This window comes from Bos grunniens, chromosome 5, assembly GCF_055505025.1.
Source record: "Bos grunniens cultivar Pamir isolate PY7600 chromosome 5, Bosgru_T2T1.0, whole genome shotgun sequence".
Taxonomy (NCBI): domain Eukaryota; kingdom Metazoa; phylum Chordata; class Mammalia; order Artiodactyla; family Bovidae; genus Bos; species Bos grunniens.
The window spans coordinates 58,751,411-58,761,564 of NC_141169.1; positions in this window are offsets into that span (position 1 = coordinate 58,751,411).

The window sequence follows — 10,154 nt, forward strand, 5'->3', positions numbered from 1 at the left end:
GAATGGAAATTTCACCAAAGAAGATATACAAACAGATGATAAACACAGGAAAAGATGCTCAATATCATTCATCATTAGAGAAATACCAATTAAACCCATAATCAGGTGCCATCACACACTCATGAGAATGGCCATAATAAAAAAGAGTCAAAATTCAAGTGTTGGTGAATATGTCATGAAACTGGACCCTTTACACATTGCTGGTGGGACTAACATGTTACAGATTTAGAACACAGCTCTATAGGTACCATACAACTCAACAACTCCATTTTAGGTACAGAGAATGAAAACATATGTCTCACAATGACATGGAAACAACCCAAATGTTCAACTGGTGAAGGAAAAAATGAATGTAATATATCCATGTGATGGAATACTATTTGCTATAAAAAAGAGTAAGCTCCTAATAACTGTTACAACATGAATGAACCTCAAAAACATTATGCCCAATAAAAGAAGTTAGACACAAATACATATATGTTTCCATTTGTATGAAATGTCCAGAAAAAGCAAATTTATAGAGGAGAAAAAGAGATCAGTGTTCGTACTGGAGGTGAGGGGATGAAAGTGGTGACTGACCGCCGATGATCATCAGAAAAATATTTGGGGTGATGGAAATGTTCTAGAATGGATTATAGTGGCGATTGGACAGCTCTATTAACTTACTTGAGTGTATTCAATGGTACAATGAAAACTTGTGAATTTTATAATAGTTAAATTACCTCTCAATAAAACTGTTAAAATTATAGGAAGTTGTTTTACACTTTAATCTTTTAAGTTCACTAATCTTAGTTCTTTGAAATAGATGCAACCCTTTTAATCATATCTTTGAGAGCTTGTACCACTTGCTTGTTCCTCAAAGTATAAATGGAAGGATTCATTATGGGGGCAACTGAAGTTGTTAGCAATGACACAACCTTATTCATAGCAACTGCTTCTTTTGCATGTGGTTTGATGTAGATGAAAATGCAGCTTCCATAAGTGATAGAAACCACAATTATATGGGAAGAACATGTAGAAAAAGCCTTTTACCTTTGCTGGGCAGAAGGGAATCTGAGAATGGTCCTGATGATGTATGTATAGGACATGATTACACACACCAAGGTTGAAAATGAGTCTCAACACAGTCAGGACCAAGAAGAATCACTCTAGGAACTCTGTGTCTGAGCAAGTAATCTTCAGGATGGGAGCAGCATCACAGCCAAAGTGATATTGCTGCTGCTATTGCTAAGTCACTTCAGTCGTGTCCGACTCTGTGCGACCCCATAGACGGCAGCCCATCAGGCTCCACCGTCCCTGGGATTCTCCAGGCAAGAACACTGGAGTGGGTTGCCATTTCCCTCTCCAAGTATGAAAGTGAAAAGTGAAAGTGAAGTCGCTCAGTCTTGTCCGACTTAGCGACCCCACGGACTGCAGCCTACCAGGCTCCTCCGCCCATGGGATCTTCCAGGCAAGAGTACTGGAGTGGGGTGCCATTGTTGGGAGGGATTGGGGGCAGGAGGAGAAGGGGACGACAGAGGATGAGATGGCTGGATGGCATCACTGACTTGATGGACATGAGTCTCAGTGAACTCCGGGAGTTGGTGATGGACAGGGAGGCCTGGCGTGCTGCGATTCATGGGGTTGCAAAGAGTTGGACACGACTGAGTGACTGATCTGATCTGATCTGTTAAGTCTGTGATACAAGGACTCCCAGATTTTAGCCTTCTAGAGAATGAACCTCTTTCAGATGACATCAGTCATGTAGAAAAGGAAAACGTAAAGGCAAAAGCATTATTTATCATGGATGATATAAAGACCCCAGAGAGGCAGCACAACACATTGGCTTGGGGCATGGACTCTGGAGCCTAATTTTCTGGGCTCAAATTATCATTATTTACCACAAGACTTTAGGCAAACTATTAGTCTCTGTACATCATTTTCTTCATATGGGAGAATAATTCCATGGAGATTAACTGAATTTATTGCATAGTGTTGTTAAAAGAATAAATGAGTCAGTATGTTTAAACCACTTAGAAAATTATCTGAAATATAATCAACACCATATATGGTTATGTTATTATTATTCTATACAAGACTTCAGAATGAATGCCAATAATCCTTCTGGTCATAAATACTGTGTATCTTCTTTCAGTGGAATGTAAACAGAGTTGACTATAATGAAAGGTGGGATGTTCCTAAAGCTTTTTCTATCACTCCCTGTCTTTTCTGAATTCCACAGCGAAACATGCTCATTTAACAATTGCAAAGAAAAAAAGATTGCTTTTCAACTCTCTTTACTTTCAAAACTAGATAAAACAAAACGAGGCATCTTCTACATATTAACCAGAATGCTCTTTTAAGCTGATACATTGAACTATGTCATTTCCTGGTTTCAGTTTCTTCCCTGGTTTCCTTCTGAACTTGGAATTAAAGTGAAATTCTCACTTTGGCCTGAAAATTCCCATGTGACCTGGCTCCCTTATCTCTCTCCAACCTCAGTTTTTCTACTCTTTCTCTCACTTGGCAGGTCCCATTTAGTGTGCCCTTTTTTAGTTCGTCCAGCTTCAGAGAGGAGGTCCTATGCTCTCCTAAACAAACCTGTGAACTTGGGGTTTTCAGAACATCACTGTTTATCTTATGGCACACCTTTGCTATTTGCAATTATGTATTTTTCTTTTAAACTTCTTCTCTTTTTTCTCTTACCCCACTGCAAGACACACAAGAACACAGATCATGTTTGTTTTGCTCACTATTCTCAGTGGATTGCCTTGCAACATGCCTGGCACTCAGGAAGAGTTAAATAAATATTTTTCAAGTCAATAAGAAGGACCAAGCATTTTATACATGGAAATAAGTTGGCTGATTTCCCTTTAACTGAAACATCATTCATCTATTTCCATATAGTCTTAATTACCTCCCATAATGTCTTGAAACTTATTGAAGCTATTTTTGGCATCAAGGGTAAAGAGATCACTTTTACCTGAGTCCCTTCAACTGGCATGGGTGCATGCTTGCTCAGTCACTAAGTCTTGTCTGACTCTTTGTGACCCCATGGATTGTAGCCCGCCAGGTTCCTCTGTCCACGGGATTTGTCAGGCAAGAATACTGGAGTGGGTTGCCATTTCCTCCCCCAAGGGATCTCCTCAACCCAGGGATTGAACCTCTCCCATGGCTCCTGCATTGGCAGATGGATTCTTTACCACTGAACCACCTGGGAAGCCCCTCTCCTCAACTGACACCAGGTGTCTTTGCCTTGGCCCAGGAGTAAATCAGACAAAAAATTGTACATTATTAAGATTAATGTGCAGAAATATTTTGTGGAAATGAGCTGCTATAGGACTGAATTCTGTTCCAGCCCTTGAGTCTACCCCCATTCCCAATTCTTCTCTAGGAGTTTGGTTGAGACTTCAGGAAAGGTAATTCCTGAATCGGCAGAGTTCAGTTACCTGGGTCATTTTGTAAATGGTGATGGTGAAGGACTGGGGTATTGGAATCAGTCAGATTATGGTAATGGTCTGGGTAATGAACCAAATAATGGATCTGCCGCCCTCTGCTTTCTTTATTTCATCACCCAAAAAGTGCAAATATTAATATCATGTGCCTCATTGAATTATGGTGAGAATTAAGTAAGATTAAACCCAAGGTTCTTAGCATAGTTTTAGGGACATTATTAATACTAAATAAAGGCTGAGTATTTTCACTCTTCTTTTTCCCTTAAAAAGGAGTTGTGTGTGCTAAGTGCTTTCTCTCTTTGGTTTTGTTTGTTTTTGGCTGCGCTGTGTCTTCACTGCAGCCTGGAGGCTTCTCTTCTTGCAGAACATGGGCTTTGGAATACACAGGCTCACTAGTTGGTGGCTCTCAGGCCTTTCTAGCTGTGGCATGCAGGCTTAGTTACCCTGTGGCATGTGGGATCTTGGGCTTCTCTGGTGGGTCAGTGGTAAAGAATCCACCTGCCAGTGCAGGAGACCTGGGTTTGATCCCTGAATTGGGAAGATCCCCTGGAGAAGGAAATGGCAACTCACTCCAGTACAGTCTTCTTGCCTGGGAAGCCCAATGGACAGAGGAGCCTGGCGAGTTGCAGAAGAGTCAGACATGACTTAGCAACTAAACAACAGTGACATAGGGGCTCTTTGTTCCCTTACCAGGGGTTGAACCTGCATTCCCTGCATGAGAAGGCAAATTCTCAACCACTGGACCACCAGGGAAGTCTCTTACTTTCCCTCTTTGGTTAAGTGAAGTTTGGTACCCTTTCCATTCTTTCCTTCACTGTGATCATAGTTCTATCCTCCTTAATTTATTTCCCAGACTTCCATAAACTTTTCTATCCACTTTTATTTTGAGGACTTCTGGAGTCTCACAAGTAGTGCTTCCTTGGAAAGTCTAATTATTAATAGAGCTCTTCATATATGTAGCACAGAGTATGATCTCTTCTTTCCAAGAGAGAAAGAAGTACTTAGGTTTGTCATTTACTGTTAGCAGTTTGTGGTATAACATGCTGACCATATTTCTTAATCCATTCACCTCTTTTTGAACTCACTCTACACATGCACATAACTTTAAGTTATCTTCTGGACTTGTCCTGGTACCCTGACCTTTCAAAACCGTCTGCCAAATCAGAAAACCTCATTCAGACTGTGCTGCAAACTTAGCTGTCTCTTCCACACTCTTATTTATTTCCTTTTATCTCTTTGTTTATTAAAAAAGCACTCAAACTTAATGAATACCAGTCCCCTTTATATAAAAATGTTATTTATAAATTATGAACAGATCGATACAATTTTAAATGCAGCTGATACTGTCAACCATTTTGTTCAGTCCTCTAATTTTGATGTTGAGAACAAATTGTTGGAAATATATGTATAACTGTCTCATAATTGGCAAAAAAATAAATTTGTCTCCTGAATCTTAATTATATATTTTCTTTCCTATAAAAGTGTGGGAAAAAAGTTTTAGGAATCTGTTTTGTGATATTCAGATTTTCTAACTCTAAAGTGTTCTCTAGCTTCCAACAATTACTAGTTTGCATATTTCGGTTTCTTGGTCTCTAAAATTCTCTGGAAAACTTAATAAGTGAATTACTTATTATGCGAAAGGTTAACCACTTAGTGAGGGTGTCTTCTTATTCAGAAAGCTTCTTTCTAATAGCTTTCTTGTTGTAAAGTCAGACATGGTTAATATTAAATTTTCAAAAGCTTCATTAAGTTTTTAAAAAACTCAAAATATTTTGAACTATTGATTCCAGAGATATTTTGTTTTAATTGGAAAGTATATTTCTGATAATAAATTTCAACCATAGAAAAGATGCTTCTGGATAAGGAAGTCCATTTTTCTTCCTTCAAATTAACTTCCAAATTTTATTAGGCTAACAGCTAACATTTTGTAAACTAGGTGCCAGATGTAGTGTTAAACACATTACATAGTTTATCTCAACATACTAGACCACCTGACCTGCCTCTTGAGAAACCTGTATGCAGGTCAGGAAGCAACAGTTAGAACTGGACATGGAACAACAGACTGGTTCCAAATAGGAAAAGGAGTACGTCAAGGCTGTGTATTGTCACCCTGCTTATTTAACTTATATGCAGAGTACATCATGAGAAATGCTGGGCTGGAGGAAGAACAAGCTGGAATCAAGATTGCTGGGAGAAATATAAAAAACCTCAGATGTGCAGATGACACCACTCTTATGGCAGAAAGTGAAGAAGAGACTCTTGATGAAATTGAAAGAGGAGAGTGAAAAAGTTGGCTTAAAGCTCAACATTCAGAAAACTAAGACCATGGCATCCAGTCCCATCACTTCATGGGAAATAGATGGGGAAACAGTGGAAACAGTGTCAGACTTTATTTTTTTGGGCTCCAGAATCACTGCAGATGGTGACTGCAGCCATAAATTAAAAGACACTTACTCCTTGGAAGAAAAGTTATGACCAACCTAGACAGCATATTAAAAAGCAGAGATATTTTGCCAACAAAGGTCCATCTAGTCAAGGCTATGGTTTTTCCAGTGGTCATGTATGGATGTGAGAGTTGGACTGTGAAGAAGGCTGAGTGCTGAAGAATTGATGCTTTTGAACTGTGGTGTTGAAGAAGACTCTTGAGAGTCCCTTGGACTGCAAGGATATCCAACCAGTCCATCCTAAAGGTGACCAGTCCTGGGTGTTCATTGGTAGGACTGATATTGAAGCTGAAACTCCAATACTTTGGCCACCTGATGTGGAGAGCTGACTCATTGGAAAAGACCCTGATGCTGGGAAAGATTGAGGGCAGGAGGAGAAGGGGACGACAGAGGATAAGATGGTTGTATGACATCACCAACTCAATGGACATGGGTTAGGGTGGACTCCGGGAGTTGGTGATGGACAGGGAGGCCTGGCGTGCTGTGGTTCATGGGGTCACAAAGAATCGGACATGACTGAGTGACTGAACTGAACTGAATGTAGCAACTCTCTGCGGGCTGTGGTATTGTAATTCACACTTTGAAGATGAGGAGTAAGTATTGTTGTTTAGTTGCTAAGTTGTATCCGACTCTTTGTGACCCCATGAACTGTAGTCTGCCAGGCTCCTCTGTCCATGGAATTTACCAGGCAACAATATTGGAGTGGGTTACCATTTCTTTCTCCAAGGGATCTTCCCATCCCAGGGATTGAACCTGTGTCTCTTGCATTGCAGGTGGATTCTTTACTGGTGAGCCTTGAATGAAGCTCCTCATAAGTATTAGGGAACCTAAATTATCCATCTAGATTACCAATCCATCAAAGGTATGGTAAAGTGGGGATATGAAGACAAATAATTTGATTCCAGAGATTCAGTTCTTAAACATTTAAGAATACTGCCCTTGAAACTTCCTTCCACTTTACCTGTGTTTAGCTTTTCATTATTGGGCAGATGGGAGGACATGGATAACTGACTTCTCCATGTTCTCATTTCCCCTGTTTTTTTTTGAGTCAAGAATCAATCTTTTATATGATGCCACCACTGCCTGTTTGACCAAAGTAAATGTCAGTTAACTAATTGACTCTGAATTAGGACCAGTAGTAGGGAGACAATTGCTCTTTAAAACCTATGATTAATCACACTCTAGCTATTCAAATGTTTCCCATCTGTACTCTGTCTCCAGGGCTCCTGATTTTTCCCTTTTAGAACAGGATCCTCCCAGTAAACACCAACTAGTTTTTTTGCAAGAATGGTTTTCACTTGGTTGTTGTAAAATATTTCCCACAAAGAGCCTTGAGGTGGGTTTCCCCTGAGTCTAAGGAAACATGGCTTTGCCCTCCACAGTGAGGGAATGGACTGTGTTCATTTGCAGAGTTTTCAGATGCACCTGATTTTCAGATGGTATTATGGGGACATGAAATGTTTTTTGTTATCTGCTAGCCGCTTCCATTCTAGGTAATACAGTCACTCAGGGACTGATCATAGGAGACTTCATGTGCAAGGTCAAATCTCTGACCTCCAACTGTCTTTCCATCTTATCTACCTGATTCTATCTCTTATTTTTGATTCTGGCTTCAGGTAGCCTCATATGATACCTTGCCCTGGACTATTCTTTGGTCCCTGAAAACTTTCTTATTTTTTCCCCTGTCAGTAGTTACTTTTTTGATATCTCAACTTCATCTGGGAAATAATTAATAAACTCCTGTGCAGTAGCATAGAAATGTCCTAACTTAATGTATTCATTGACCAATAGCCTAATGTGTTTACATACATGTGGACAAATGTGTTATAAAATATAAAGCTCATTAAAGAAGATTATATTCTCAGCTTGGAGATTTAGATTGTGTAGTGGAGAACAATGAGAGACAATGATGACAATCTGAGACATTGTCATCAGATTGAGAGGAAAGGGCTTTCTTGGAACTTTTCCTATTGACTGTATCCTCTATAAATCATATGTCTTGGTTCTTAACCCTTCTCCCTTTCATGAACATTATTCAAAGATCTTGTGCAAGATCATGTCACATCATAGGACAAGGCAATATCTCAGAACTATCTGTTTATTCTTCTTCTGAAATATTGTCAATGTTATTTAGTACCTAAATTTGAGTCCAGTAGTTTTGAGTGGTGAATATCTGTCAAAATCAACAAACTTACAGAACAAATTTTATTATACTTCACAGTTGTAAAGTTTAGTTATTCAAAAACAAATATGTCAACAGAGGAGAGCAATGATTCAGGATGAAGGAAACAGAATGCTGTGAAATAAGTCGAAGGAAACTTCATTTAAAATGGAGACAGAAGGCCAGAAGGAAGAACCTTCACAGACTACAACTTGACATCAATCACAGACCCTGACAGGAAGAATTTTCCTTTCCCAGCAACAGGTGCAAATGGAAACTACTGCACTATACTTATTTACTTATTATTTATTTATTTATTGAACTCCTTTCCTTACCAAGGACAGACTTGTGGTTGCTGAAGAGCAGTGGGTAAGGAAGGGAAGGAATGGGATTTGGGGTTACAGAGGCAAACTATTATATATAGGGTAGATAAACAGTGGATCTATGGATAAACAAATGGACCAACTCTACAGCACAGAGAACTATACTAAATATCATTTGACAAATCATAATGGAAAAGAATATGTAAAAGAATATATACGTGTATAATGGAGTCACTTTACTGTACAGAAGAAACTACACAACATTGTAAATCAACTATACTTCAATAAAATAAAAAATAAACTCACTTTCCTTACAAGGAATTTCATATGAAACAACCCCTTCCAACTTCCACTCTTTTCTCTACAAAGTAATGTTTCTCTTATTTGCTTGTTAGACTTGCCGATAATTTTTGCTATAGCAGCTTGTCCCAAATTACAGTCTTCTGCTAAACTCATTATGCTGATAAAAATATCAGCTTGATTATACTCACCTCTTTGATGGTCCTTCATGGCTTCTGCGTGTACTTTAATCACAAAAGTCCTTCATGTGACTCAAAGCTAGACAAGAATGGATGACTGAAGGCAAGTAAGTGTAGACTTCACCACATTATTTGTGTGTACCTCACATTAGTATTTCACAAAAATTCTGTGAGAATGTTCTCATCATAACCAATGCCTATTAATTTCTAGTCACCTCTCCTTTTAAGAAATTAAAAAGACCAGCTCAAAATGGACTTACGTAAAACTAATCAAAGTCACCTTTACCCAGCATTGCCCGGTTAAGTTGTTCTGCAGGTTGTGAACCCCCTGTCCTTATACACACCTTTGTATCTAACTGCCTGGCAGAGCAGGTTTAATAAATGTATTTGATTTCTGTTAAAAAAAAAAAAGAAATTAAAAAAAAAATTTCAGTTTTATGGTTCCACTCTATCAGTAGGAAAAAATGTTCATGTATTCTGAACAGACTCTGATGCTGGGAAAGATTGAGGGCAGAAGGAGACGGGGACGACAGAGGATGATGGTCGGATGGCATCACTGACTCGATGCCCATGAGTTTGGGTGAACTCTGGGAATTGGTGATGGACAGGGAGGCCTGGTGTGCTACGGTTCATGGGGTTGCAGAGTCAGATACGACCGAGTGACTGCATTGAACTGAACTGAATTATGGTTAACTGAGGAGATGGAAAGACTGTGGAAACTGATTGCAACTCTCTCCAGTTTGAGAAATTGAGATTTTGGCCTTTTCAAACAGGGAGACAGGTTTCCTCTTAAAATTTACATTTATAAGAACAGGATTAGTTATATCTGCTGAGTCCACCACAGATGTGGAGGGAAAAACAGACTAAACAAACTCAAGGTTCTGTTTGGAGCCCAGGTTCAAAAGTCACTAATTAATCTACAGTGTATTGAATTTGAAGAAATTCTTTGAAATAGTTTTCTTTTTTCTTTTACCTTTATTTTTTTAATTTAATTTAATTTTTAAACTTTACATAATTGTATTAGTTTTGCCAAATATCAAAATGAATCCACCACAGGTATACCTGTGTTCCCCATCCTGAACCCTCCTCCCTCCTCCCTCCCCATACCATCCCTCTGGGTCGTCCCAGTGCACTAGCCCCAAGCATCCAGTATCGTGCATCGAACCTGGACTGGCAACTCATTTCTTATATGATATTTTACATGTTTCAATGTCATTCTCCCAAATCTTCCCACCCTCTCCCTCTCCCAGAGAGTCCATAAGACTGTTCTATACATCAGTGTCTCTTTTGCTGTCTCGTACACCGGGTTATTG